General features: G+C 36.6%; 1 protein-coding gene across 1 annotated transcript in view; it reads left to right on the top strand.

Annotated features, from left to right (window-relative positions):
• The window catches only part of LOC107857785 (acyl carrier protein 1, chloroplastic-like), a 28,183-nt gene that overhangs the window by 15,662 nt on the left and 300 nt on the right, over positions 1-12,221 (top strand). The window lies entirely within an intron of this gene.

Below are 12,221 nucleotides of genomic sequence, written 5' to 3'. Positions count from 1 at the left end.
AACCCATGCATGCCTAGTGTTTGATGAAATGCCTTAGTGAATAAATTATGGCATGATAGCATGATATTCCCAATTATGTGTAAACCCATGCATGCCTAGTGTTTGTTGAAAGGCCTTAGTGAACGAGTTGAGACATGATAGTATGAAATTCCCCAATTACATGCTCTTTGATACATGCTAAGCCTTTAATACATGCCAAATTCTTGATGAGTAAATTGTGACATAATAGTATCAAGTTTCCCCAATCATGTGTTATCTAATATATGCCAAGACTAACATACGTGCTAAGTACTTGATGCAAGACCTCATTGAATAGAGTATGATTCAATAGCATATTCTCCCTACGCTATTACATGTCTATGATTTCTAAATGCTTGAGGAGACGCCTTAGTAATTGTGATGGTGAATCTATGTTGGGATTCCTAAATGCTTGAAGTGATGCCTTTGTAATTGTGATGGTGAATATATGTGGTGAATCCTAAATGCTTGAAGTGATGCCTTAGTGATTGTGTTGGTGAATAGATGATTATGATTCCTAAATGCTTGAAGAGACGCCTTATTAATTGTGATGGTGAATATATATTGTGATTTCTAAATGCTTGGAGTGATGCCTTAGTGATTGTGATGGAGAATATATGGTTATGATTCCTAAATGCGTGAAGAGTTGCTTTAGTGATTGTGATGATGAAATAATGACCGTGGTTATGATTAGTCAAGAATGGTTATGTTTAACTTTTATGTTATCGAGTTCTGGGGGTATTTATACCCGATAATTTAGCTGCTGTCTAGAGCCTATGTCAGTTTTTACGATAATCCCAGTCAAGCTGTGATTCTCAGAACTCAGTGAATTATAGAACCCTGTATCCTCAGACAGATACAAAACCTAATAAATCTCAATAATATTTGTAATCCCTTTTATCGCTAGTAATCTAGCCTCAGTGTTGTACTCAGCTCATACCTAGTAGTATTCAGATGTTTAGTTTCGGTCTCAGTAGTGATCGAGTAAACTATTCAGACTCTATATCGTCAGTCAGATACCATGATTAAGTAGTATTCCATCAGATACTGGACCATGTGAATTCAACTTAACTCAGACAGATCATTTGAGAGATGTGATCAGTGTCAGATTTAGCCCAATTGTATTCAGTTGAGAATTAGTTCAGAGTCTTTCAGTTGGGAGTAGGAGCTAGCACCGAGCGAGGGAAGGGATGTCAGCTTCCCATCAGAGAGGCCGAGTTGTTAGGAGCAATCCCTAAACTCCAGAACTGCATAGCCAGCAAAGGATGTAGGGGTCCCCTTCAGTAGAGGCTATCACCGTTAGAGAGGTTTGATTATTATATAGCCTTAGGCCGACTTCCAGCGAGGGTCACTCGTTAGATAGGGTTGACCAGAGAGGTATTTACCCATGGCATGGTATTGACACCCTTCCAGCTATAGTTATAGGTTGGACCCTACCTATGGGAGGTCGGGGCATGTCGGTTAAGTAACTACTTCCTATAGTTGCAATTTCAGTATCAATCTTCAGAAAATAGGATTGTGTGGTACAGTCGTCTATCTCTATGAGGAACTCAGATAGTTCCATTGATTCATGGACCATCCCGTCAGATAGGCTTAGTCTCATATACTGTTATTTGTTATCATGTCTAGAGATCTCCCATCAGATAGGCTTGATCTCAGTTTCATATTCAGTTGAGTATTCATGTTATCATATCTAGAGATCTCCCATCAGATAGGCTTGATCTCAGTTTCAGATTTAGTTGTGTATTCATGTTATCATATCAAGAGATCTCCCATCGGATAGGCTTGATCTCAGTTTTAGATTCAGTTGAGTATTCATGTTATCATATCCAGAGATCTCCCGTCAGATAGGCTTGATCTCAGTTTCAGATTCAATTGAGTATTCATGTTATCATATCCAGAGATCTCCCATCATATAGACTTGATCTCAGTCTCAGATTATGTTGAATATACTTGTTGCCATATCTAGAGATCTCCCGTAAGATAGGCTTGATCTCAATCTCATATGTTGTTGAGTATTCCTGCTGTCAGATTCGGATATGATCATTTTCTTATCATTGATAATAGATTTCGAAATCATCCGTTAGAGAGGTTTATCTCTGATTTTGTTACTCGATAGCAGTGAGCTCAAAATTCAATCATTGATATGAGTATATTTAGTTGTCAGTATTAGATGATTCAGTGATTCAGTATCTCAGTGTTAGTAGTGAGTTCAGATGATAGTAAAGCAGTATTCGAGTTTCAGTATTTAGAGTTGTGATGATTATGATTGTGGTTTTTGCATTCATGTATGTGTTCTCGTTTGGTACTCTCATGATTATTCAGTTAAGTATTTGTTCATGCATGAGCCTTGCATTTAGCCTTACCTTATCTGAATACTCAGTACATTCCTACATACTGACGCATTTGCGCTATGGTATTTTTATTTGACACCATAGATTTAGAGGTATGAGATCCAGAGTTCCCTCAGTAGCTCAGTCCCGGTCAGCAACAATAGACGTAGATGTGAGTTCTCTTCATTCAAGGATGATCCTTAGTTTGCTATTATTGCATCAGGCTTTGTTTATTTTCCGTTGACAGAGTTAGTTGAGGACATGTCCCATCAACTCCACAGTTCAGATAGTTAGAGGCGTTTCGGACAAATGTATTAGTATTCAGTTTTAAGTTTTGAGTATTTTTAGATGTTTTGAACCTTATGGCCAGTTTTCGCATTTATTTCAGATATTATGCAGTGTTTAGGTATAGATATTAGAAAAAAGCTTAGCTTGTGGTGCTTCGGAGTCATAAGCACTGTGAAATGACTAGGGGTAGTCTCGGGTCGTTACAATATAAGATCTTGAGTTATTTTGGGAAGGTAGCTTATGATCTAGAGTTGCATACAGATTTAGCATCAATGCATCTACTGTTTCATGTTTCCCTATTAAAAAAGTGTATTGGTGATTCAGCTGTAGTAGTTCCATTAGAAAGAATGGATGTTCAGGATAACCTTTCTTACGAAGAAATCCCAGTTGAGATTGTTGATCGTCAGATTCATAGACAAAGGAACAAAGAAGTTCCCTTGGTCAAGGTTCTTTGGTGGAATCAGTCCGTTAAGGGAGCCACTTGGGATACAGAAGCAGAAATGTGAACCAAGTACCCTCATCTTTTCTCTGTGAAGTCAGATTCAGCTTAAGGTAACAATTTTCCTCAGATTGACTCTTTTCCATTCCCAGTTTTAGCTATGTAATCCATCTCATGTCATTGCATAAATTCAGTTCAGTTCATGTATCTTGTTTCACACTCAGTTATATAATCATGTTTCCAGTCATGCATGTTTAGTATATGATCTCAGTTTCTTCAGTACTCTCAACTGAACCACTCTCATTTAAGGATAAATGTTCCTAAGGGGAAGATATTGTAATACCCCGTAAGATTCTAGCTCAATTAATCTCACGATTGTATGTTAAAGGGTATATAAGACTTAGAGATTTTACTAAGTGTTGGGACTTACTCATTTCCAAGGCTCCTAAACTTTGGTAATTTTATTTTTGACCTTTCTGACCTCAGAATGTCAATTTTTAAGTTGATTCATGATCGGGGATGTTAAAAGTACATCTCGGATGAGTTTTAGAATTTTTGGAAGAGCGTAAGGGCATGTTTGGAGAACTAAAATAGTAGCAGCACCTGATAATCCCGCACCGCGCCCTCCTGTACACTGCTCCAGAGCTCGCGATGTGCCCTTTAGTGCGCCACTCTAGACCCGCGCCGCCCGCTCCATTCTGGTGCGCCGGAGTTTTTGTCGCCCCCTCTAATTTTTGTCCAGCTTTTGTTCCTCATTATTTAAGGGTATTTGGGTCGATTCCCCTCACCCAAACTCATCCATAACAAGATATTTAGGTCCCCAAGGAGCATTATTTGCAACTTTATTCATAAAAGCTCTCAAGAAAATCATCTTTCACTTCAAGAACAAACCCTAACCTATTCTCAAGGAATCAAGGAATTGAAGCTTCAAACCTCAAAAAATTCCCAAGAATCTTTACTAATTATCCAGTGAGGTATGTGTGAGGTTCATCCATGGGTTCCTTTCACCCATGGAGTCCAAGAATCCCTTTTTGGTTTTAATTATGAGTTTTTTCATGTTTAAGTTTAAATATCTCCTTGAATCTCTTGTGAATTCAATTACAAGTTATGTTTATAAGTGTTTTTCAAGTGGGATGAGCAATTACATGTTTTAAATGTTGTAAACTTCACGTTAAATCCCTAAGTAATGATTTTAGTCTTGTAATCATGTTATTCTCGCATGCTTCACTCATTCCCATGCTTAAGTTCACAACTCTCATGTGTTTGGTGAAATGTCAAAGTGTTGGGTTTTGAACAATGATCCTCTACTTTTGTTTTAAAGATTTTATAAGGCATTATTCTTAATTTCATTAAGTTCTAATGGGTTACGAACACCCAATACCTATGTGATTTACATGAATTCAGTTTTTCTAGTACTCAGACAGTTAATACATGACTCTTATCAGTATACTTATACGTTTATAACTATGATGAGAACTATCAGTTATGTAAAAATATTCAATCTATCCCAATATCAGTGTTAGTTCAGTTGGGAATAGGAGTTAGCTCCGAGAAAACTCAGGGATGTGGGATCACCTGACAGTAGAGGGTGTGACCCTTAGTACCAATCCTCGAGTTCCAAAACTACATAGACAGTGTAGGTTAGAGATATCTACCTGCCAGTTGAGGGTTGACAAAGTGTTTACCTACCAGTTGAGGATGACACATATCTCATTAGAGCACCTGCCAGTTGAGGGTGACTCATTAGTTCTTTGGGACACTATTTTAGTGGATCCACACAGCCAGTGTTAATACCCGTGGCATGGTACTGACACCCTTCCAACTAGGATTACAAGTTGGACCCCAATTAGCTCATATTAAAGCATATCTATTAGATGATACCTCTCACGATCTCATTACAACACCAGTATAGGTTCAGTTCAGGTTTTGCTTGACCAAGTGTACAGACTTTTGGTTGTTCACTTATAAAGTTTATAGTCTTTCAGATTCCAGACTCATTCCCATTTATAGATTTATGCTTGGTCTTGCATTCTTAGATGTTACAATTTTCATACATTCATGTTCAATTATCTCATATTATTCAGTTATTCCTTATTTCATATGCACAGTGCCCCATGTATATCTGCCTAACCTTATCTCATATACTAGTACATTCAAAGTACCGATCACATTCTCTTCTTTGTGCTATGATGTCTTATATTATATGTTCAGAGGCACAGTTTCTCGACCGTAGTTAGACAACTCAGTGTAATGCATTAGCTATTGTGGTGAGTTCTTATCCATCGAGGACATGTTATGTTTATTTAGTTATTTCAGTAGTTCAGTTTATTCAGTCAGTCGGAGTTAGTTGGGGGTCTGTCCCATCAACTCCTCAATCAGTTTAGAGGCTTTTAGACATTCAGATAAACAGTTAGACAATTAGTTAGTTATTTTCAATTTTTATCTGTTGTTTCAGACACTCGGTATTTCTTATTTCAGTATTCAAATATACATTACCTTCTCATTTTATCTTCCACACAGGTGTTATGTTTATATTTTACTCAATGCTTACTGCAGGTACTAGCTCATAGGATAGCTTGTGGTCATTTGTGACCGTAAGCACCATTGCTGCGACTAGGGGGTTGCCTCGAGTCATGACAACAGGAGAGATGGGTATATAAATATATATAATCTAAAGCATCACAAAATACAATAAAGCCCAAACCCTCCTTAGGAAAAGTCTAGATAGGATATGAAATCAACAAATCCTTGAGCTTTTGAAAGCTCGCCCACAGGCATTAGACTACTGAAAGGAAATCTTCTTCTGAGTCAACTTAGTCAAAGAAGCTATAATAGAAGAGAAGCCCTCAACAAAATAACGATAATAACCTGCCAAGCCTACAAAACTTTGAATCTTGATTGGGGAAGTCGGTCTATCTCAATCACAAAGTACTGTAAACTTGGTTGGATTAACCATAATACCTTTCTTTAGTCACCACATGACCCAAGAAAGAAACAGACTCCAACCAAAACTCGCACTTAGAGAACCTGGCATACAACTTCTCATCCCTCAATCTCTAAAGCACAATCTGCAAATGTTTTTCATGCTCAACCTTACTCTTGGAATAAACCACGATATCTCAATAAATATAATAACAATGGAGTTAAGATATGGTCGAAACACTCGATCATCAACTCTATGAATGTAGCAGAGGCATTGGTCAACCCAAATGACATGACAAAGAATTCATAATTACCATATTGAGTCCGGATAGCTATCTTAAAAATATACGAAGCTTTAATCCTCAACTGGTGATAACTGGACCTCAAATAAATCTTTGAAAACACCGTATCACCCTAAAACTAATCAAATAAATCAAGAATGCAATGTAGAGGATAGTCATTCTTAGTTGTAACCTTAATACACATATGCATAGACCCATCCTTCTTCTTCTAAAACAAGATAGGCGCACCCCAATACGATACACAAGGTTGGATAAATTTATTATCTAATAACTCCTACAACTGATCCTTTAATTTTTTCAATTCACCTGGGGCCATCCTATAAAGAGAAATAGAGATGGGCTTGGTACCCAGATAAATATCAATAGTAAAATTAATATCACGATATGTGTAAATCCCTAGGAAACACATCCATAAACTCATGAACAAAATGGAAAGAATCCAATAAAGAAGGAAAAACAACACTATTATCATAAATATGAGCCAAATAAGACAAATATCCCCTCTAGACCAATCAATGAACCTGATAATTCGATACGACCCTCTTGGGTACTGAATAAAGTGCACTCTTCCAAGCTATCCTTGGCACACCCAATGAAGCTAAACTCACAGTCTTAGCAAAACAATCTGGGGCAACATGATATGGAGCCAACCAATTCATACCCAAAATAACATCGAAATCAACCATATCTAACACAAGCAAATCTAACCAAGTCACAAGACCAGAGAATGTCACAACACAAGATTAGTGTACTCAATTTACCACTAAAAAATCACCTACCAGGGTAGATACACGAATAGGCATGGCAATAGGCTAACTAACAAAATCAAAACCCAAAGAAAAATACACTGACACATAGGAGAAAGTTAATCCGGGATCAAACAGGGATGATACATGTGATCACAACATCTGAAGCCTCTACCTTAGGTTTGGATGGTATAACATAGAACTGCCCACAACCACCAGTTGCCTGAGTGATCCCATACCACCCTCATGAGCTCTACTACCTCTTTTCCACACACCTTTGGTAGTACCCCTATCCCTCACAGCTAAAATAGAAGTAGCCCGAATCACACAACAGGGACAATCCCAGACTACATAGCCAAACTTATTACACACATAGCAACCTCTACGGTGTGCCTCAATAAGAAAAGATACAAAAGGGCCCAAATATTTACCCCGAACTATTGTACCAAAAGATTCACCACCAAAACTCTGCAAGGCCGCCTTCACTATCCTACCTTGATATCCATGAGAATTCCATAAGAAGTCTGGCTTCTAAACACACCAAAACAACACACCTTCTTGGTGCTAGAAAAATACCCTATTTCATCTTGGCATAATCCACAAAACTCTGAAAAGATACCCCAAATACAAACTTCTAAGATGTAGGCAACTGAAGAGAGACATCCATACCCTTTATAAACTTTTAAATCTTCTCATACAAGGCTAAAATACTAGCATAATAATATTTGGACAAGTCATGCCTCAAACTCTGCTACAGTCCTGGATCCCTACTCCAAGTGATCAAACTCATAACACATCTAATCCCTCAGACTATAAGGTACAAACCTCTTTAAAAAGTCATCGACAAATTGATACCATAATATCTCAGGAGAATCAACAAGTCTACAACCAACAACTGGTCTTTGCTAATCTCTAGTCACATCTCTCAACTGATAGGTAGTATAAGCAACCCTATGCAACTTCAACAAAAATAAATTATGCAACTTCTATCAGTAACCAATCAAAAACTCATAGGTATCCTCATCCAGAACACCACTGAATCTAGGAGGACCTAAATAAGTAAATCTCCCAAACCTTTTCTTATACTCTGAAGACATCATAGTACTCGTAGCAAGAGGAGGCATAGTGGATCTGAAGACTGAGATCCTATTTGAGGAGGTAATATAGATGAAGGTTGAACTCTCAATATCAAAACACCATGCTTATATGTCAGTGCTAAAATAGGGATAGAACTAGCGGTCTGAGGAGTACCCAAAATAAAAACATTTGCAATAAGAGGATCCACACTCTAAATTGGAGGAATACCCAACATAACTAAAGGACAACCCTCTAAATGGGTCAGCAAATGCACCAATAATCCCTCTAATAATGGGGTAGACAAAATCTAAGGAAATAGAGTAGAACCCATACCTCTAACCTACTCAATACGAGGCTTAAGTGAGAGTCCCCTAACACTCCTCCTATACGGGGCTGAACCACAAGCCCGTACCCTCTTTCTAGTTTATCCATGATTTGAAGCTTGCCCTATCGACTGAACTCTCTCTTTAGAAAAAGGATCCACATCTCTAACCATGCAAAACCTAGTCAACATCATTTGTGCAAAAAGAGTGAAACACAACTCAAAACACAAGGTATGAAAAAATTTGCACGATAAAAAATGAGATGAAAAAAGTTTCCTAAAGATATCCTATAGCCTATCAAAGATAGATATAGACGTCTAAGTACCAATTCGTGAGAATCTATTAGATATCTTATTCTTAAACCATTGAGACAAATGAAACTTGGATGCTCTGATACCAATTTGTCATGACCAAAAAATAAGGGTCATGGTGGCACTTGTCGTGGCGTACCTTGACAAGTAACCCTATCACCCAAACTGATACAAAAAGAGGAGGGGACAAAAATACCCTAAGGTAAGGCTTATAGAACAAAGTCAAACAATGCAAGTAATTGTAACAATGTAGAAAGAACATATCTAAATACCATATATTTCTAAAATCAAGTGTCTATAGTGTAAGAACTACTAATACAAACCATGAGTAAAATACATCAAATAATAGCCACAAAGTAACAATATCTATCTCCGACTACTAATAAAGACACATCTACTATAGAAAGATAGGGATGAACTCTAAATGCATGAATGTCCAACCGCTACCTTAAGTAATTTGAAAGTGCTCGAAATCAACCAATTTGAAGTGTACCCAAACCTGAATCTGCACTGAAAGGGTAAAGTAGGAATGCATACGGTCCACTTATACTCAGTAGGTATCTTAGGTTAACCAAGAAAAATAGAAGATAAAACATACAAATACACACAAAGGGCGCATCACCTACAATCAGAAAATGTCCCATAATGGTAGACCACATCGCTCGCACTAACAATTCTAATATATAGCATAGATATATATTTTACAACAAAAAACCAAGGTAGACTACAATTATACTTATATCGCATATGATAAGGCAAGAGAGACTGATTTTATAGAAGTTTATCAACTACACATAAGGAAAATTAGGATAATTAGGTAGATAGCAAGATCATATGGAAATACAAGCATGACATAAACATAATAAAGTAAGTTCAATGTATATAATGATGATGATAATACATTAGGTAGTTGCACCACCTCTAGGATCATCGCATAATCCCCGTATATACCCACAGAGGTAAGCCTCCCGACCTGGGAACCATGGAGGGTTTGTCAACCCATATGCAATCCATAATTCATATCCGTATCTCCTTCCCGACACATTACCCAGAAAGGGTTTTATATGGTATTGCTATATCTCCTCTCCGATACATCCATCGAAGAGGGTTTTATAAAAGTTGTTGCCATGGTGGTACTATTTTTTTCATGAATAAGTATGATATAAGGATGCAATACTCACAACCAATCATAATGAGTATTTCCATAACAAACCACATGATATATTTCCACAACCAATCACAATGATACATTTTCACAACCACGTGATACAATATCCACTTATTATTTCCATTCATCCATGAATTTACACATGTTTCATATGCCAAAAATATGAATATATATATATATATATATATATCATAATGCACCAAAGGTATCAAAATAGACATTTACAACAACACAATATAAATATTCACTTGTATTCAAGGCTATGAATATCATATAAGACCCCACAAGACCATACATATCAAATAATATCTAAATTTTAACACTTACATAACATATAGTGTAACACCACAAAATTTAGTTCTCGGGATGCCACACGGTGGTTTGAACTATAAGTAGTCCTGAGCTAACCCTAGCTGCTTTATACTTACTCAACAGTTCAAAAATGGGTACATATAAATATGAAATCATGATAAATATGGGAAACTATCTGAAAAGTTTGAATATATCTGAAATTGAATATGTAATCTGAATCTCATGAATCTTATAACAATAATACTACAAGGTTTGAATATGACAACTGAAAACTAAGACTGAAACTAGTAGTCCGACAAGCCTCTAATGTCTAAATTTGGAGAGTCAGTGGGACAGACCCCAGCTGACTTAACTGTCTGAATTAAATATGAAAACATCTACTAATGAAGCTAGAAACCTGAATAGCATAAGTCCCCAAACTATAAGGACAAACCAATTGCAGAGATGTAGATGAGGTACTCAAAAATCATGGTCATTGCTGACACTGAGCACTTGAACCTACATTATGAAACAATGTAGCACATAGACATATATGTGGATCAGTACTTTGAGGATGTACTTAGTATATGGGTGTGCATGCAATAAGTAAAAATGTATCTCATAATCATCATTTATAAAAGAATGCATGCTAAATGTAAATAACTCACACATCTTGAGTAAAATTTGAAATCTAAATCTCATAAAGTATGAATAGTAAAACATGTAGTATGAATCTCGTGAGTCATTACACTTAGTTCTAAGATTTGTATTCTCTTCTTGTTCTCAAATATTGTAAGGTAGATGAAATCTGAAACTCATTCTGCATAGTAAATACTTCATCTCAAGACTTAAAATAATTAAACTATTTTAAGAGTGGGGGATATTTTGGGAGGTTATTCTAACTGATATGTACACTATGTGAGCATCCATAGTGTCCCACGACTAGCCCTCATAAGGTTAGAGCTGCTCTAACCTTGCCATTGAAATAGAACAATCTATCTCAGTGATCACTATCGCTGTCATTCACATAAAGTGGGAATAATCTCAAATCCTATAGTGGCACGTAGTTTTGGGGTATGAAATCATAGTAATGTACCCAACTCGGTGCTAAATACTACTCCCAATATCATGCTCAAGATCTCCAGAAAATCTACTTTAAAAATAATCTCATGGTTTATAATGAAACCAGCTGTAAAATCTATAATCTCAATCTGTAAAGTGGATTTCAATTCTAGTGTGACCGAAAGGTCAAATATTTTTTAAAATCTAAGGATAATCTCATCAGTGGGTGCTTATAGAACAAAAATTCTCAAAATAACAATCTCAAAGAGGGATTAATGGCCCATATATCAATCTCATAATAAAACATCTCAAAATCCATGCTTTATAACATAAATATTCTTAAATCATCTTAAATTCTGGAAATTTCAGCAATAAGCATAATAATATCAACATACTCATGTAATTATTCTTCTAAAACATTGAAAATCTAATAATCTCATGAATATCAACATAGGGTATAAACCCAACTTCAAATTCATAGGGAAACACATAAAAATCAAGTATCATTGAAATTAAAAAGAAGCTTTGGGCATAAGGACGAAAGCATTGTCCTTGTTCATAACCCCACATACCTTGGATGATGATCTTAGATGAATAACTTGCTCTTAAGACTCTATTTGCACTCTTGAAGGAAGATTCTTGAAGCTCTTGGTCTGGGAATCTTAAATCTCAAATCAATTTGGAAAAATAATAGTGGAAATTTTGAGTTTCTTGAATGTTGGGTTGAAACCCTAAGCTTTGTTCTTGAGAGAAATTGAGTATAATTTGGTTCTAGGGGCATGAATCCCGTGATTTGGGGCTAATAGATGGTACAAATGGCCTTTTTGCCCTTAATGATATGAAGTTGGAAAGTAGAAATTTCCCCAACCAGATTAGCCAGGGCGCCGCAGGACCTAGCCCATCGAACTGGGCGAGGCACCGCCCTACCCATCACGATGAAC

Source organism: Capsicum annuum, chromosome 2, assembly GCF_002878395.1.
Source record: "Capsicum annuum cultivar UCD-10X-F1 chromosome 2, UCD10Xv1.1, whole genome shotgun sequence".
Taxonomy (NCBI): Eukaryota; Viridiplantae; Streptophyta; class Magnoliopsida; order Solanales; family Solanaceae; genus Capsicum; species Capsicum annuum.
Note: the sequence above shows the minus strand (reverse complement) of the source record. Positions and strands in the feature narration are given on the sequence as shown.